Source organism: Monodelphis domestica, chromosome 2, assembly GCF_027887165.1.
Source record: "Monodelphis domestica isolate mMonDom1 chromosome 2, mMonDom1.pri, whole genome shotgun sequence".
NCBI classification, from domain to species: Eukaryota; Metazoa; Chordata; class Mammalia; order Didelphimorphia; family Didelphidae; genus Monodelphis; species Monodelphis domestica.
The window spans coordinates 511,852,879-511,872,067 of NC_077228.1; positions in this window are offsets into that span (position 1 = coordinate 511,852,879).

The following is a 19,189-nucleotide window of genomic DNA, read 5'->3' on the forward strand; positions in this document are numbered from 1 at the left end:
CTGAGACTTTTAAGATTCATTTATGACAATATGCTTCTCCTCTGGATGGTGATAGGTTCCCTTTTCCTGCCTAATGGCTCTACCTTGCTATTATCTGGAACCTTTCACATTCAATGCTTGCAGATAGCATGATACAGTAGAAAGAACATTGTCTCTGGAGTCAGAGGAATTGAATTAGAGCCTTACCTCTGCTGCTCACCACCTGTGTGACCTAAAGGAAGTTACTTCCCCTCTCGAGGCCTCCATTTTCTTTGTTGTAAAAATGAGAGAGTTCGATTAGATGAACACAGAGATCCCTTCTCTCTCTAGACCTATCTGCTTCTAGCTTATGCATCCTGGTCCCATAGATCTTTTGTATTAAGGAACACCTTAAAGGTCTCCTTGCCTATAATATCAAAGATAGGAAACCAACCAACCAACCAACTGAGATCCCACCCCATCCTTACAAACCATGACCGTCATGAGCTGCCCTGCTACAAAGATAAGTATAACTCCAGAATTTTGCTGTCTGCCTAGGAGGAGTGAGGGAGGTCTAAGAAGATTCATATGTTTCACATTCAAGGGTTGTCTTTCCAAATGACAATGAATGCCCCTTCCATTGCTTTCTTCCACTGTGGCCTCAAGACCATTGCTATGGAAGCTCTAGAGACTTCCCAGGTTGTATTTTTCCATTGTGGTCCTAGGTCTCCATGCTCCTGCCCTAGATATTCCATTTCAGGTCTCAAGTTTCCTCTTCTATGAATTAAGAATCATTATAATAAAAGAGCCATTGATTTATGTGTTACTTGTTTATCTGATTCTTTGGTGAAATTCCTTCCAGGTACCATAACTGCTGGTATAGACAGTTCTATATATATATATATATATATATATATATATATATATATATATATATATATATAGAACTTTTCATTTTTGATCATAGAAAGTTTGATCTATACAGGGGATCAGAGTCATATAGAACCATTGGTTGAGAGCTCAAAAGGACTTTGGAGATCATCTAGTTCATTTCCCTCATTTTAGAGTTGAGGAAAATGAGAATCAGAGAGGTCAAGTAAGGTGCCTATGGTCACAGAAAGAGCAAGTGCCAGCAATGGGATTCAAGCCAGTTCCTCTGACCTTATAGTCAGTACTCTTTCCCTTGAATAATTTCATATTTAATATTTCAAGGCGGAATCTCATGGAATTTCTACCCTCTTCTGTCTCTAAAATTATTTTGTATATCTAACACAGCCTGACCCCAGTAGGTTTGGTGGTTCCATGAAGGACAGCTCTATGAGTCTGAGTATATGCAGGGAATCAGGACTCCAGAAGGGCTAAGAGACCTTTGTGCCTTTGACACTGTGAAGGAAAGAGTCTGGAGGAGAGAGAGAGAAACAGAGCTTGAGAGAGATGGGGCAGGAGAGAGGGTCTAACGTGACTAATGGGAATCCCCAAAGCCACAGGCACATGGGGAAAAATGGCCTCCCAGCCAACCTGTCTCTTGATTCCCAGGGCTGGCACCCCCCTAGACAGCTAAGAGCAGACTTCTCCAGTGAGATCATTCTCTCCTTTGTTGAGCTGAGATTTTTATCTTGCTTTTGAGTCAATGAACCTATTGACTTTTGTGCCTCCTCTTATTGACACACATTCTTTTTTAACTTCCCCATCTGTTTCCCTGTTTTTCTGCTACCTGCCATTGGCCTCTGTATAGGTCAAATTTAGAGACTTCCCTGCTCTGCTACCTATGACTGCCCTTTATATAGCAAGCTTTCTTAAGAGGGAGCTAAGTTTACAGAGAGTAATCTAACTGTTGCCCTTTAGGGTGAGCAGGGAAAGTGGCTTTTATCCTGAGCTCCTAAGGAGACATCATACCCCTAGACTGCCAATATCTGATGTGTAATAGATAGGTATGATTCTAACCCAATACTTCTTTTAGAGTTAGGAGAGTTTGGAAAAAGGACAAAGCTAGACATGGCCTTCTGCTTCACCCATGTGGAAGTTTCAGCCTCCTTGGAAATATGGAATGGTTCCTTCTAGATCTTCTGGCTTTAAAATACATCTGTACATTTTGTTTTTCTTGTCTTCCCAGTGTCAGGGAGGGTGGAAGAGAAAAGAGAGATGGAGAGAATTTGGAACTAAAAATAAAATTAAAATTAAATTAAGGGGGGGGGATCTGGGTAGCTCAGTGGATTAAGAACCAGGCCTAGACGACAAAAGAATGTCTACCCTTTGATCCAGCCATAGCACTGCTGGGTCTGTACCCCAAAGAGATAATGGACAAAAAGACTTGTACAAAAATATTCATAGCTGCACTCTTTGTGGTGGCCAAAAACTGGAAAGCGAGGGGATGCCCATCAATTGGGGAATGGCTGAACACATTGTGGTATATGTTGGTGATGGAATACTATTGTGCTCAAAGGAATAATAAAGTGGAGGAATTCCATGGAGACTGGAATAACCTCCAGGAAGTGATGCAGAGCGAGAGGAGCAGAACCAGGAGAACATTGTACACAGAGACTGATACACTGTGGTATAATAGAATGTAATGGACTTCTCCATTAGTGGCGGTGTAATGTCCCTGAACAATCTGCAGGGATCTAGGAGAAAAAACACTATTCATAAGCAAAGGATAAACTATGGGAGTGGAAACACCGAGGAAAAGCAACTGCCTGACTACAGTGGTTGAGGGGACATGACAGAGGAGAGACTCTAAAGGAAACTCTAATGCAAATATTGACAACATAGAAATGGATTCGAATCAAGAACACATGTGACACCCAGTGGAATCACACGTCAGCTATGGGGTGTGGGGGGAGGAAAAGAAAATGATCTTTGTCTTTAATGAATAATGCTTGGAAATGATCAAATAAAATATTATTAAAATGAAAAAAAAAAAAAGAACCAGGCCTAGAGACAGGAAGTCCTGGGTTCAAATCTGCCCTCAGACACTTCCTAGTTGTATGACCCTGGGCAAGTCACTTGACCCCCATTGCCTAACCCTTACTGCTCTTCTGCCTTGGAACCAATACACCGAATTGATTCTAATACGGAAGGTGAGGGTTTAAAAAAAACAAATTAATTAATTAATTAAATTAAGAAACCAAGCTGTTAAATAGATAAAGAAATAAAATCTATCCCTACAACATGGGCCATACTGGGTACTACCTTACTTCCATTATAAATATATTTTGTTTTGACTTATGAGTCCTTGTTGTTTCCCTCCAGTAGAATTTAAGCTCTTTCAGGACAGGGGCTATTTTGCTTTTATGTCTATCTCTGCACCTAGCATAGTATTGGGGCATAAGAGATGTTTAATACATGCTCTCTGAATTAATTGAATTGCAAGGCACCATGCTAGGTTCTAGGATACAAGCCCTGCTCTTCCATGCCTGTAATGTTCTCCTTCTTCATCTCTGCCTACGAGTTTCCCTCTTCTTTCAAGTCCCAGATAAAATCCCACCTTCCATGGGAAGCCCTTTCCCAATCTTCAGCAAATGCTACTTTTTTCACTATATGGATTGTCTCCAGTTTATCCTGAATATAGTTATTTGTTGACCAGTCATTTAATTTGCGTCCAATTCTTTGTGATTCCATTTGGGAGTTTATACACAGTTGTCTACATGTTGCCCCTTAAGAGCAGACGAGAGATTGGTTTGGGGTTGGGGGGGGTTGCCTCTTTTTTTTTAAATTCCTCAGTATGTAACACAGTGCCTAGCCCATAATAGACACGTCAGAGATGCTTACTGACTGACTGAAAAGAAGAGATAGTGTGTGTGTGTACATAGAAAAGTAAATATGAAATGAAAAAAAAATTACAAAATATCAAAGATGCCAAGTATTTCCCAGGGAGAAGGCAAAAGTAACTGGGGGATTAGAATGGAACTCGTGTGGAAGATAAAACTTAAGGGGAGCTTTCAAAGAGGCTACGGGTTTGATATGGTAGAGATGAGAATAGAGTGTATTCCATGCATGAGGAACAGTCTGGGTAAAGGCAAGGAGATGGGAGATGGTATATTGTGTGCATGAAGTTTTTGAAGAACAGTAGTAACATGCAAAGAGCCTGAGGAGGTAGGCTAGAGTCAGATGGTAAGGACTTTGCAATTCCAACAGAGGAATTTGTATTTTATCCTAGAGGAAAGAGAGGGGCCACTAAAGTTTAGGAAGGGTACGGTCAGGACTGTGCTTTTGGCAGGTGTGGAAAGGAAGGATTGGCAAGGGTTAGAAATAGAGATGAGCAGGCTGATTAGGAGGTTTTTGCAGTGGTTCAGGGGAAAGACAGTGTGAGCCTGAACTAAGGTAGGGACTGTGAGAGAAGAAAGAGGGAATGGATGGAGTAGACCTTGCAGAGGAAGAAGCAATAATATTTAGCAACTGACTGGACATAGGGGTTGGGGGGGGGGGAGGGAAGAGCTGAATAGGACTCAGAGACTGTGGATCTGGGCTACCAGAAGGATGGTGGAATCCTTGGAAATGGGAAGATCTGGATGGATTGGGAGGGGGGAAATGTGAATTTTATTTCATATACATTGAGCTTTAGATGCCTATTTGATATCCAAATGAAGGTGTGCAAAGGGCATTGAATCATATTGTACTAGAGTTCAGGTGATTAGGTCCTAAGTGATTAGGACCAAAAATAGAAATTAATGGCATCTGCATAGAGTTGATAGTTGAACCCATGGGAACCAATGAGATTACCAAGAGAGAGAAGGTCGAGGGCAGAGCCTTGGGTATGCCTACAGTTAAAGAACAGGGTGAAGATGACAACAACACAGCAAAGGAGATTTAAAAGGAAAATTCAGACAAGTAGGAAGAGAATCAGGAGAGAGCAAAGTTCACAGAAGGTAGAGTATCCAGTTAGAGGTGGGGGGTGAGGGGAAGGAAGTAGTTATTGTTTAAAAAGCTGCAGAGAAATCAAGTAGAATGAGAACTGACATGGGAAAGTCATTAGACCTGGCAATTAAAAGGCTGCTGACACTTGGAGTTATGTATAAGAAACTGATACAGATTTATAAGAGTAAGAGCCATTTCCCAATAGATAAGTAGTTAAAGAGTATGAATAGGCAGTTTCCAAATGAAGACACAGAAAAAAAAAGAACAATAAAACTCAGGTAAATCTACAAAGGTAAATACAGAAGAGGGTCAGGTAACAAAGAGGATGATTTTACCACTAACTTGTTAAGATGAAACTATTTAAAGAGAGAACATTACATAAAAGCACTAATTCTGAAGTCAGGAAGACCTGGTTCAAATTCTGATTCTAATATATGCCAGCTGAGTGATCCTAGGCAAGTCACTTAACTTCTGTCTTGGTTTCCTTTGCAAAGTTGCAAAGTGAGGATAATAATAGCATTTCCCTTCCAGAGTTATTATAAGAATTAAATGGGATAATGTTTGTAAGGCACTTTGAAAACACTGAAGTGGAAACAGTTGTAATACAGTAGACAGAGCATCATGTAATACAGTAGACAGAGTAATACAGTAGATAGAGCATCAGACCTGGAGCCAGGAGGACCTGGGTTCAAATGTGACCTCAGACATTTCTTGGCTGTGTGACCCTGGGCAAGTCACTTAATCTCAACTGCTACTTTTCTGTCTTAAAATTGATACTAAGACAAAAGAGAAGGGTTAAAAAACCAAAACAAAAAAAAACTTACTTTAAAGCCCTACATAGTTATTATTATTTTAATTTACCAAGCCTTAGTTTCCTTGTGTAAAAAATGGGGAGAAAAACAGTGCTGTGAGGCTCAAATGAAATAATGTATATAAAGGAAAAGAATTTTATAAATGTTGGTTATTACTGATTATATAGTATCAATATTGAATAACAGAATCCTAAGGGTACCTGTATAACATTTACTATACTTTGGGCTACATGCTTATTTTTTCCAAACCATTGTTTTTTTTGTCTTAGTAATAAGTCTAAAACAGAAAGGCAAAGGCTAGATAAATTGGGTTAAGTGACTTGCCCAAGATCACACAGTTAGGCAGTGTCTGAAGCCAAATTTGAACCAGCAACTTTCCTGGAGAGCCTGACTCTCCATCCACTGAGCTACCTTCCTGCTTGTTTTAAATTTTTTATTATTTTTTCCCATAAAATCATAGATTTAGAGATGGAAGACACTTAAGGAGTCATCTAGCTCAACCTCTACATGTTACAGATGAGGAAACAAAGACACAGTAACTTGCTCAAGGTCAAATAGATTGCAAGTTGCAGAGCCAAAATTTGAACCAAGATTCTTTGACTTCAAAACCAATACTCTGTACTGCACTTTTGCTCTTTGTAACATATGTGAGTATTTTAATATATTGGTGGAATTTAAAATAAAATGGATCTTTGAAAATTAAAATTAGAAGGGACTCAATTTCAAAAGCCTCCCCCAAAACTGTCCCCACCCTTGTTTCTAGAATAACTCAGAAAGGAATCAAGGCACAAAGAGTGGCAGCTGGGAGTCTGGATCTTACTGATGAACAAGAAGGCTTGGGGGCCCAATGAAGGTCAACAGAAGACTATGGGAAGGTCACCTAGCCTAGGAACAAGGAGGATCAAAGAGGACAGAAGCTCCTTCCCACTGATTTTGACCTTTAAAGTTTATCTCAAGTGCAGTGGCTTATTGTTCTCAGTCCTGCCCTTCACTGGGCACTGGTGACTGGGATGGAGAAATGCCAGGCTTAATAAATGACATGAGTCTCTTTCAATTCACTCCTATCAATTCCCCTAACCCCAACTCTCAGTAAGGAAGGAAGCAAGTGAAAATAAATTAAGCACCTTCTATGTACTGAGCATTTTAGAAATGTTATCTTATTTCACCATCACAACTACCCCAGGAAGAATATACAATATTATCCCTATTTTACAAGTGAGGCAACTGAGGCAGACAGAGGTTAAGTGACTTGCCTCGGATTACATGGCTAGTGAATATCTGAGTGAAGATTTGAACTCAGGTCTTGCTTCTAGGCTCAATGTTCTATCTATTGTACTACCTCCTCAGGGATTTGGGTCCCTATTCTCTTCAGCAATCTCTGAAGTACAACCAAGATACAAAGCATCTGGTTATCTCAGAATTTTTTTGATAGTGATCTTACTGATACCACTAGTTTCTGTTCATCTCCATCCGAAGGAAAAAGGGGAAATCCTAGCAGCTAGCCCTGCTATGAAGGTAACCAAGGATGAGATCTCTAACTTCTAGCATAGGAATTCTTAATAATTTTTGTGTCATGGACGTCTTTGGAAGACTGGTGAGGTCTATGGATTTCTTTTCAGAATGACATTTTTAAATATTTCAGAATAAAATTTTTAAAATTTTATTTTATGTAAAATTCATTGATTCCAAAGAAAACCAGTGCAATTATGACTAAAAATAATAGCTAACTCTGATATAGTACTTACTATGGACCAGGCACTGTGTTAAGCACTTTACTATTATTATCTCATTTGATCCTTATAAACCTGGGAGGGAGGTTCTAGTATTATCCCCATTTTACAGTTTGGGGAGAATGAAGATGGTAGTGACTTTCTCAGGGTCCCATAGCTAGTAGCCAAAGAAGAATTTGAATTCGGATCTTCCTGACTTCCAGTTCTGGTGCTTTTATCCACTGAGTCACTTTAAGGTTATAGACTTCAGATTAAGAACCTCTTTTCTAATAGGGGCCCTATATTGGGGCTTTCTGTAGCATATATTTTAAGCTAGAAGGGAAGTTGGAGTTCATTTAGCCCAATCTCTCATTTTCCTGATGAGGAAACTGAGGCCCAAACAATATAAGTCACTTGCTTGACCCAAGGTTGCACTGGTAGCCAACTACAAAGTCAAGATTCAAACACAGTTCCCTCAAATTGACTTCTTTCATTTTCTCTCTACTTTGAATCAATCCAGTTATCAACTCAACAGGTCCTAGAGCTCTCCCCCTGAGCCTTGAACCTTCTCCCTTACCCATGTTTTCAGAAGCAAAGAATGAGTGAGGGTTGAGAGTAGGGAAGGTCTGTAGCTGCTTCCTCTATCAGTCCAGCATAGGAGCTGGAAGTCAGGAAAACTCACTCCTATTCTTGATTCCTCTTTGGACAAACCACCTACCTTTCCTTTGCTTTTGCTTACCAGGCTGTGCACTGAGGAATCACTCACCTTGTCTCTTCATTGCTACTCACAAGAACTCTTGTGCCAAGGGACCCCCAAAGTTTTTTCTTTATTTTCTATTTTATTTTTCTATCTTTCTTTTATTTTCTATTTTAAAGTAAATTTTGTTGAAGTCTTTGTCTTTACAATAGTAATTTCTGGGCAAAAAGTCTCACTGGCCAGATAGATCCTCCCTTGTTTTTGTTTTGTTCATTTTTGTGTGTATTCTTGTAAAAGCCAACCCCCCTAATAAAACCCAAATAAACAAGTGAAAAATCGTCTTCCTCCATCAGCATTCTGACTCCAGCAGTTATTTCTCTGAAGGTGGGATAGCAAATCCCTCAGAATTGCTCAGGATCTTTGTATTGCTGATGTTGATCCTCCCTTGTAACAAAGAAAGGCAATTAAATCAGAACATCTGATTCCGTGACTATGGCTAACAAGGTATACATCCCCCCCCCCAACTTTAGGAAGTGTGTTTCAATACCTTTGTCTCCTGGTCCCCCCCTCCAAACCCTTTCCTATTCCACAAACACACAGAGACTAAGAAAGAATACAAATAGCTCATCCAAATATCATTGAAAGGTATCAGGAACAAGAAACAGCAACTAGAATCTAGGTTTCCAGACTCCTAGTTAACTGTAGTCTTCTGGCAGAGACAGAAGCAAACTTCCACTGTAGACCCATTTTCCAGATCCTAATTTGAATCTTGATCTGTTATCAGAAAGGAAGGGCAGGAGAAAAATGGATGGAGAAGGATGTGTTAGGTCAGGGCTGTGCCAGTAAATATTTAATAACTGGGATCTCCAAAGTTTAATGGGTAGATCCCAGGGAAGAGATACAAATTTATACTTTGGAATTGAAGAAACAAGATTTCCAAGCTATTGAAAGAAACAATTGCCCTGGGGATATCAACTTTTTTTAAATAAACTTTTGTCATCAAATTAAAGCAGTTTCCATTATAATGACTTGTCCTACCAATAATGGAAGGGTAAGAAATGAGCTCAGTGTCTAAAATAGAACACTAGCAATACTCTTGCTACAAATATAGGTTGACTACTGTCAATAATGAGAGTATCAGCTGTAGAGTGTCATGCTACACCTATGTTGCCACAACTATTATTTCTAAATTAAAAAAAATAACTGGGATCTCCTGGAAAAAATATTTATATTTGTTTTATTTAAATTAAATCTGTATGGGGGCAGCTGGGTAGCTCAGTGGATTGAGAGCTAGCCCTAGAGACGGGAGGTCCTAGGTTCAAATCTGGCCTCAGCCACTTCCCAGCTGTGTGACCCTGGGCAAGTCACTTGACCCCCATTGCCTAGCCCTTACCACTCTTCTGCCTTGGAGCCAATACACAGTATTGACTCCAAGACGGAAGGTAAGGGTTTAAAAAAAGAAATTAAATCTGTATAACTGATACTTCCCTAAGCTTAATGATGGTTAACAACACAACAAATCAAGCCTTGGATTGCAGCTGTTGCTGATTTCTGAGGTGTAAATGATCACACCGAAAATCTAACAGGTTCTCTCGGTCCTGTCAGAGCTGACTCCAGAAGACTTCTGTGTTGGGTACAGGTTGTGCAGCCAACAAAGGGGCCAAGGTCAGTCACTCACTGCCCATCCTTGGGCTCTGCTTCTCCTCGTAAGCCTTCTTCCACCTCTTCATTTTCAGACTGTGTTGAGGGGCAGAAGTTAATATAACTGTGGAAGAAATGGCAGGATGAAGCATCCCTCATCCGAGGCATGGAAGGGCTAATGATCCTAACGCTGTGGGTGGGTAAACTGAAGAGAGAGCCCCCTATTTCAGATGTAGCACTAATAACGACATCTTTAGCCATAGGGGAAGAGAACAAAGCCCAGGCATTCTGTCTCCCATAGTTAAGCCTCAAACTGCAGTCAATAATATTAATTACTTCTCACATCTCTGTAGTGCTTTAAGATTTACAAAGCCTTTTCCTCACTTATAGCCTTCATCATTTTATAGACGAGGAAACTGAAGCCCCGACAGGTAGTGGGAGTAAATGGAAGAGCTAAGACTTGAACCTTTATTCCTCCGGCTCCAACTCCAATATAACTTGCTGGCTCTGGGCCTGTTTCCCCATTTGTAAAATGAGGAACTTGGACGTGGAGTTCTCTAAGGCCCCTCTCAGCCATAAATCTGACTATCTGTCATACAATGAGGCGCTGAGTTGGGCAGCCTGCCTCCCAGCTTCTGTGACCTCCAGCTCAGGACCTACTAATTAGCTCTGCGGCCACGGGCAAATGATCTCTAGACTTCACTCAATTTCATCTGTGCAATGAAGGAGCTGGACTGGATGACCCTTAAACATCTTCCTTGGCTCTACCACTGTCTGGCTCCAACATCCTACTTGAAATTGACACCTATCCTGCCCCCCCCAAGGTCTTAGACAATTATACGGAGGCAGATGTGCCCAGGAGGACCTCATCTGACCCTGAGTGGCCATATTGTTTGCTCCCCACACTAGGGGAAAGCTGAAATCTGATTCTTTTTTTTTTAAACCCTTACCTTCCATCTTAGATTTTTTGGAAGGTAATCTACTACTTAAAAGTATTTCTCCTTTTCTTTTTTAAAAATTATTTTTAAAACCCTTACCTTCCATCATGGAGTCAATACTGTGTTTTTGGAAGGTAATCTACTATTTAAAGGTATTTCTCCTTTTCTTTTTTCTTTTTTTAAAATTATTTTTAAAACCCTTACCTTCCATCATGGAGTCAATACTGTGTTTTTGGAAGGTAATCTACTATTTAAAGGTATTTCTCCTTTTCTTTTTTCTTTTTTTTTTATTTTAAAAACCCTTACCTTCCATCTTGGAGTCAATACTGTGTTTTTGGAAGGTAATCTACTATTTAAAGGTATTTCTCCTTTTCTTTTTTCTTTTTTTTTATTTTTAAAACCCTTACCTTCCATCTTGGAGTCAATACTGTGTTTTTGGAAGGTAATCTACTATTTAAAGGTATTTCTCCTTTTCTTTTTTTAAAATTATTTTTAAAACCCTTCCATCATGGAGTCAATACTGTGTATTGGTTCCAAGACAGAAGAGTGGTAAGGGCAATGAGGGTCAAGTGACTTGCCCAGGGTCACACAGCTGGGAAGTGTCTGAAGTCGGATTTGAACCCAGATTTGAACCAATCCCATTTCTAGGTCTGGTGCCCAATCCACTGAGCCACCCAGCTGCCCTCTGAAATCTGATTCTTGATGAAGGTTTGGGGCAAGGGAAGCCAATTTTTATTTATGAGTTCAGGTCCCAGAGCTGGGTGTCCAGAAGGTCTGGTCTCTGTAGTCTTCTCTACAGACTTCCCTTGGGAAAGGATAAGAAATAGAAATTCTTATCATGGCCTCTTCTACCTTCTTAAGGAAGCCCCTCAGCAGTCTTATGAAAGGACCACCAGAAGAAGGACCTTGTAGCTCCCTTCTCTGCATGAGCTGAAAGACATGAGTTGGATTCATAGAGATGGGGGCTGACCTGCCATACAAAAATCTGAGAATAATAGGTGTGGTGAAGGAACTCTGAGAGTGCCACCCAGATGACCTCATTCTGTCTCACAGCTTCCCTGAAAGAGAGGTAGGGCCATCCTGGGTAATTGTGCCCATTTTATAGGTGAGCAAATTGAGGCATAGAGAAGTTGGCTAAGGTTATATACAGTGAGTCACTCAGTTTCAGAGTAGAATCTTGAACCCCAGTCAAATGAAGGCTCCCAACTGCAGTTATCCCATCTTTTTTGAGTATAAGGACTCTTTTTTAACCTTAAAAAAGTTCACAGATCCTCACACAATAGTGGTGAAAATGTAGTGACAATGCTTAGAGCTCATTTAGATTTGTGGACTCTGAAATCATATATCACATGTTTCAAAACCTTATATATCTTAAATAATCAGATTTTTATAAGCTTTTCTGATGCAAAGATATTTTCCCCAATTAACAGTTTTTCTTCTAGTTCTAATTATACTGATTTTGTGTGTGTAAAACTCTTACATTTTATGTGACAGAAATGATCTATTGTATCTTTCTAAAACATTTTGCTGATGTCTTTTGCTTTTATATTACAGTCCTTTCTAGAAACGCGACCTCCCTCTAATCCAGACCTGAACCTTCTCGAATAACAAGAAAAATAATTAAAGATACCAGACACAGTGGCCACATCTGACCATGGTAAACAATAGTTTGCCTACTAGCCCTTCCCCTTTTTGCCTTGATAAGCAAGGCATATTTCATTGTCTGCTCTATTACCATTACTGGTTTTTCTGTGACTTCTGAATTTCATCTTCTTTTTGGAATGATCTTTTCATTTACTTTGTTATAATTGTATACATTTTCCATTTGGTTCTGCTTCTTTCATCACATACCAGGTCATACAACAGTTACCTCATTTCTTGGAATTCCTTATATTTATCTTTTTTTGTAATGCATAATAAACTGCTTATATTGAAATACTACAGTTTATTTTTTTCAATTCCTTACAACTACAAAGAGTGCTGGTATTCATACTTTGGTGTATATATATAGCCTTTCAATCTTGGGATATCATGTTCAATAGTAGAATCACTAGGCCAAAGACTTGGAACTATTTGGTCATATCTTGCTTAATTCCAAATTGTTATTCAAGGCAGTTGAAACAATTCACTGTTTCACCAATAGCACACCAACGTGTCTGTTTTCCCACATCCCCTTCAATATTAATTATTCCTGTTTTTGCCATCTCCCTCAGCACTTACATGCTTGTGGATTGATTGCCAGATCTTTTCCAATCTCCAAGACATGAGGTAAAACTTTCAAATTTTCCAAATTTGTAGTTATCTTGCTATTGGTGAGTTGGGACATGTTTTCATATTATCATTTGTAATCTGTAATTCTTCTTGGGATAATTTTATATCCTTTAATCACTTAGGTAATGGGGAATGGCTCTTGCTTGTATATATTTGTGTTAATTTCCTTATGTATCTTGGATACTGGACTTTTATAAGAGACATCTGACAGGAAGAATTTTTTTAACCAATTGACCTAATTCTTTCTTATTCTAGATACATTGATTTTGAGTAAAAGCTCTTTAATTTCACAAAATATAAATGATCTTTTTGATCTCTTGTGGTCATCTCTCCATTGATTAAAAAGTATCCTTCTAATTATAGATTATTTGAAAAATACTTGCTTCTTTTTTAAAAGAATGTGATCTATTTCAATACAAAGTGTATTCTGGTAGGTGGTATAAATTCAAATAAACCTAAATTCTGCTACCTACTTTCTAGTTTTCTCAAAGGTTCCTGTCAAATCGGGAATCTTCCCTCCAATAGGTTGTATTCTTGGATTTATCAGACACCAGGCTAGTGTGTTAAATTGTTTTTTCTTTTCTCTTTTAGGTTCTGTTTCCCTGACCGTAATACTCCATCTCCTATCTGTGTATATTCACATAAACTGGGTCTCCATCCCTAAAGTTCATGTCCTCCTGATGTATGCCTCTCAGATTCCTTGTCTTCCTTCAAGGCTCAGCTCAGATGTCTACTCTTCCTTGAAGCCTTTTCTTATCACTCTCTACCCCCAAGTAGGATTCAGCCTTCCTCAAAGCTCCTTTTACCATATGAAACACATGTGCCTCCTAGGGGTTAGGGTTTGAACAACTATTCTGGATTCAATACAATATCTGTGCAAGGCAGCAGGCAGCAATCCAATTTGGAGTTGTTCCAACTCATTCCTACCTATGTATGTGTGGATGGCTCCTGCACTCCAGACTTGAACAACTTGCTCACTCCCAAATGAGTTTGCTCAGACCACAATCCCCCTGAGTTGTTTTTCTAAGGTTTCATTTTAGGGTTTTTAATCTAAAGGTGTGATTTAATCCCATCGTAATTCATAATTAACTTGGCCCATTCCTTCATTTCAACAGTATTTCAATCTCCTTCCCAACTCCATGACCTAAAAGGATTACTCATTCATTTATAGATTAAATGTATTTTTTACTACAGAAAAAGAGAAAAGAAACCCTGTCAGCTTTGAAATCCCCTTGAGGGAGTACACCATTCCTGGATGACAGCCTTATCATGGCAGAGGGGCTCCATGAAAATGATGAGTTATAAGCTTGGATTACCCAAAATGGACAGGTCATATCACAGTGGAGAATTCTGACAGCAGGTGATCCATTGGAAAAGAAAATGGCAAAGCCACTCTAACCCCATGGACAGTATTACAATAGAAAAGATATAACACCAGAAAAAGTGCCCTTCAGGTTGGAAGGTGTCCAACATGCTATTTATTGGGGGAAGAGCACAGGACAACTGCAAGTAGCTTCAGTACTAATGACGGGTGGGACAAAGCCGAAAGGAAGTTCCACCATGAATGTATCTGGTGATGAAAGGAAAGTCTGATGATGTAAAGATCAATATTACGTAGGAACCTGGAATATAAGATCCATGGTCCAAGGTAAGCTCAGGTCAGACACAAGATGGAAAGACTAAACACTGGCATCTTTGGGTGTCAGTGAATTCAAATGGATGGTGATTACTACATCGACTACCGTGGGCACGAATTCCTTAGAAGAAATGGAGGAGCCCTCAATAAAAGAGTGAGAAAAGCTGTCCTTGGGTATAATTGAAAAATGACAGAATGGTATTTGTTTGAATGCCAGAAAAACCATTTTGCATCCCAGTAACACAAGTCTGTGCTCCAACCATTGATGTCAAAGAGGCTAAAGGTAATCAGTTCTATGAAATAGAACTAGAAATAACACCGGAAAAGATGCCCATCATTATAGGGGATTGGAATGCTAAAGTAGGAAATCAAAAGATAACTGGAATAACAGACAAATTGACCTTGACGTATAAAATGAAGTGGGGCAGAGACTAATAGAGTTTTGTTAAGATAACTTTTTGGTCATAGTAACATTCTTTTTCAGCACACCCAAAAGACGATTCTATACATGGGCATTATCAGCTAGGCAGCATTGAATCAGATTTCTGTATATGTTTTTCAGCCAAAAGTCTTTTGCTGAGAGACAGGAGATTGGAGAGGGTTGGAGGACTAAGGAAAGAGGAAATTGGTAACAATTGCTGCAGGGAACAAGGTGGGATGCCACAGAAGAACAAAAGCATTGACATGAAGCAGTAAGGGCATGATGAAATTAAATAATGTGAATCTGTAGTGAACCCAGTTTCAATGGCTCATTATGTGTGAAGCAGAGTGATGCATTTGGAGTCAGATGGTGTGAGTGATTTTGGTTCTGTTTCTTACTACTGTGTAACTTAGGTGAGTCATTTAAACTCTAAGGAGTTCAGTTTCCTCCTCTCGAACATGAAGTGTTGAACTGAACGATCTCTGCTGTCTTTTTCAGTTTCTAAACATATAATTCTAGAAAAAACACCAACTTTGGGCTACTCCACTCACTCTCACTGATTGGGTATTCAGAGGGTGGGTAAATGCATGTATCTTCACTCCTAACACCATAGTTTATGGGGCCACTACCAATGTGTTTCTTTCTTTCTTTCTTTCTTTCTTTCTTTCTTTCTTTCTTTCTTTCTTTCTTTCTTTCTTTCTTTCTTTCTTTCTTTCTTTCTTTCTTCCTTTCTTCCTTTCTTCCTTTCTTCCTTTCTTCCTTTCTTCCTTTCTTCCTTTCTTCCTTTCTTCCTTTCTTTCTTTCTTTCTTTCTTTCTTCCTTTCTTCCTTTCTTCCTTTCTTCCTTTCTTCCTTTCTTCCTACTGTTTTAGAATTAGTGCTGTGTATTGATTCCAAGGCAGAAGAGAGGTAAGGGCTGGGCCATGGGGGTTAAGTGACTTGCCCAGGGTCACACAGCTAGGAAGTATCTGAGGTCAGATTTAATCCAGGCCTGGCTCTCAATCTACTGAACCACCTAACTGCCCCCAAGTATGTTTCTTATTAAAAATCAGCTAGTAGACCCAATGAGCTCTTAACAAAGGCAATTACTTCAATGCAAAAATAGTCATTACAAAACACTTCCCCATAAACAAGAAATGCCCATTCCCACCCATACATGAACAGCATCCACTGGAGGAGTGGGCTCAGTACCATGGTCAGAGAATATGTATGACAAAGACAACTCAAAACTCCTAGCGCTGAGGGTTTGGAAGTCATTTCTCTCTTCCTAAAATTCTCCCATTGGTGTCTTCAAGATCTTTTCTTCTATACAGTCCAATTTCAGTTAACAAGAGTGATACTGCTTGTAGCCCTTTCTCCCATGGTTATCTTTCTGTGTCTGTGTCTGTCTGTGCAGAATGTGGACTGTGGCTAACTGATGAAGGCCATGTTTCCTCCTGTCCCAGAGGCTCCCCTTTAAGGCCACAAGGCTGATATCAGAGGAAAAAGAAGAGAAGAAAAAAATTCCCTCCTCTCCCTTCCAAGGGTAAAACTCCCTAACTACTTAAAGACTTGACTACCTTGGGTTCCTCAGGGCTTAGCTATTTAAAGCCCCAGAGGCAGAGCTAATTTGTTTTCTTAGCCAATTAGTCCTTCCCTTTTTTACTCCATCAGAAAGGTGTTAGCTCCTGATAAAGGGACGTTGGTGTAGGCTCATCTCTCTAATGTTTAATACCTCATTAATACTTTATGGTTATATTCTTGGCCTTTTGTGACTGTATTAACTGATAGGAGGATCCCTACCCTTTTACTCTGGTTGTGTGATTTCCTCAATAGCATAGGGAATAGAAACAGAGAATACATAGAGTGGAGATGACCCAGGGTCGAGGACTGGCAAGTGTGAATGAGAGAATAACAAAAGAGACAACAAATTAAATGGTAGATGTCAGTATCTAGTTGCCCCAGTTAACTAAAGAGTCAAGTCTGTGAAGGGAGCAAATTGAAACCAGAAGTGATAGATGGTCAAAACAGGGAGGGATGAAGGTCATATTAAAAGTGAAGACAATTTAGTAGGGGTAAGGCATCGGGAAAGATGGATGGACAGAAGATTGTGATCAGGGAGGCAACTTTCAGAGTTGAAGATAAATAAGGAAGCATAATTATGGGTGACTATGAGAAATAAGTTCTGAAACTTCGATGGGTGTCTGAGTTCACCCATGGTCATGGAAATTGAGAAGATTAATAAAGTGAGAGGTCAGGATGTTTAGGGAGATATCAATGTGTAAAACAGAATCCCCAAGTAAAAGAAAAATTGATTCAGGAGTCACTGAGCTCTTTGACATGAAGGCCAGAAGATCACAATGACAAGGGTGTTGACTGCTAAATATTAATGGATGGAGTAGTTGTTAAAGAAGGAGAGGTTTTCATTAGTGGCAATGCAATGTCCCTGAACAATCTGCAGGGATCTAGGAGAAAAACACTATCCACAAGCAGAGGACAAACTGTGGGAGTAAAAACACTGAGGAAAAGCAAATGCTTGACTACAGGGATTGAGGGGACATGTCTGATGAGAGACTCTAAATGAACACTCTAATGCAAATACCAACAACATGGAAATGGGTTCGAATCAAGAACACATGTGATACCCAGTGGAATCGTGCTTCAGATATGGGAGAGGTGGGGGGGGGGGAGGAAAAGAAAATAATCTTTGTCTCCAGTGAATAATGTTTGGAAATGATCAAATAAAAAAATAAAATTTAAAAAAGGAGAGGTTTTAAAACTGTTGTGAGGTGTTTGAGGTGAACTCCCTGGGTTGGGATGGGTACCCTTTGCAAGAATGCAAGACTCCAAAACTTAGCTTAAAAATAAAAAGAGAAATTTATCAATTCAGAATTCGGGTTGAATTTAACTGGGAGCACAGCATAGATGGAAAGCTTGTTCCTTGAGGACATCACTTCTGGGGTGTTTATACTCTTTACAACAGGTGATATGTGACTTCAGGAGGATATACACTCAGGCACAAGGTGGGAAGGAGGGGAGGGTTGGTCATCTGACTGGGGTCAGCCTGAAGACATAGGGGGTGACCCTCCTAGGGATGTCTTAGATACATCCTGATGGTATCAAAGCATAGACTAGAAATGTATCTCTGTGTCCATCTTGAAACCTAGGGGAGGATCCAGGGAGGATAATTTTCTCAAGGGTCTTTCTTATCATTAGCCTTTGAAGTCCAGGTCTACCCTTTCTTTAGCCTTAACAAGAATGCAAGAAAGCAAAGGAAATTTCCTGCTTACAGTTTGGCCTGAAATGCTTCTATAATTTGGGGTGCAAAGTAAACCTAGGGTCCCACAGCAGAACTATAGTAGCAGATTGTCTAGAACCATGGTGGCAAACCTATGGAACACATGCCAAAAGGAGCTGCACCATTTTCCCTCTCCACATATGCCTGAGGATATATCTCACTTCACCTGCCCCTCTACCCAGCAGCCCAATGGGAGTGCTTCCTCCCTCCCCTATCTGGGGTAACGGGGGTGGGGGTAGGTTCACATTCAGTGTGAGAGTTGCAGTTTGGGTACCTGGTCTTTAAAAGTTTTGCCATCACTGGAAGTAGCAGTGAGAAGGAAGGAGCAGGTGAAATTCTTTTCCTAGCCCATTTAAGGCTCAAGCATGGGCAAAGGTGCAATCAGTACAGAAGAGAATGTCCAGGCATAGGGCATCTCTCTTTCTGAAGGGATCCAGCTTTCAGTGAGTATGAGAAAATAGAAAGAATAAAAGATGAAGAAGCCTAGCATGAAGGGGAGTTAGTTAACAATAGAATAAGAGTTCCAGGGGGTATAAAGGAAAAGTAGATCAAAGAAGGACAAAAGCTTGGTAGAGCTGAGCTGGATAGAGATGAATGTGAAGGCAGTGGTAATAGGTGGGGAAAATTTTCCTCCCAGTAAATGACATCTTGAAATCACGAGTATTAAGGCAACAGATGAGAATCTGCTCACCAAAGAAGTAGAAACATACCAACTGATTGAATCTCTCACACTCCTGTGTTCTTCAACAAAAAAGCACAAAGTTGGCGAGGGCAGGGGGGAAATTCTGAATCTATTTTACATCTGCCAGTCTATATGCCTTCATCTTTGAAAGGGTATCAAGGGAAACTTCACTGTGTCTATATATAGTCTACCTATGACATTTGCCTTATTTGCTACTCAGAGGAAATGAAGTTAATCTGGTGTGACTTGTTCTTAATAAACCCATGGTAATCACTGCTTCTCTTTCTAAGTATT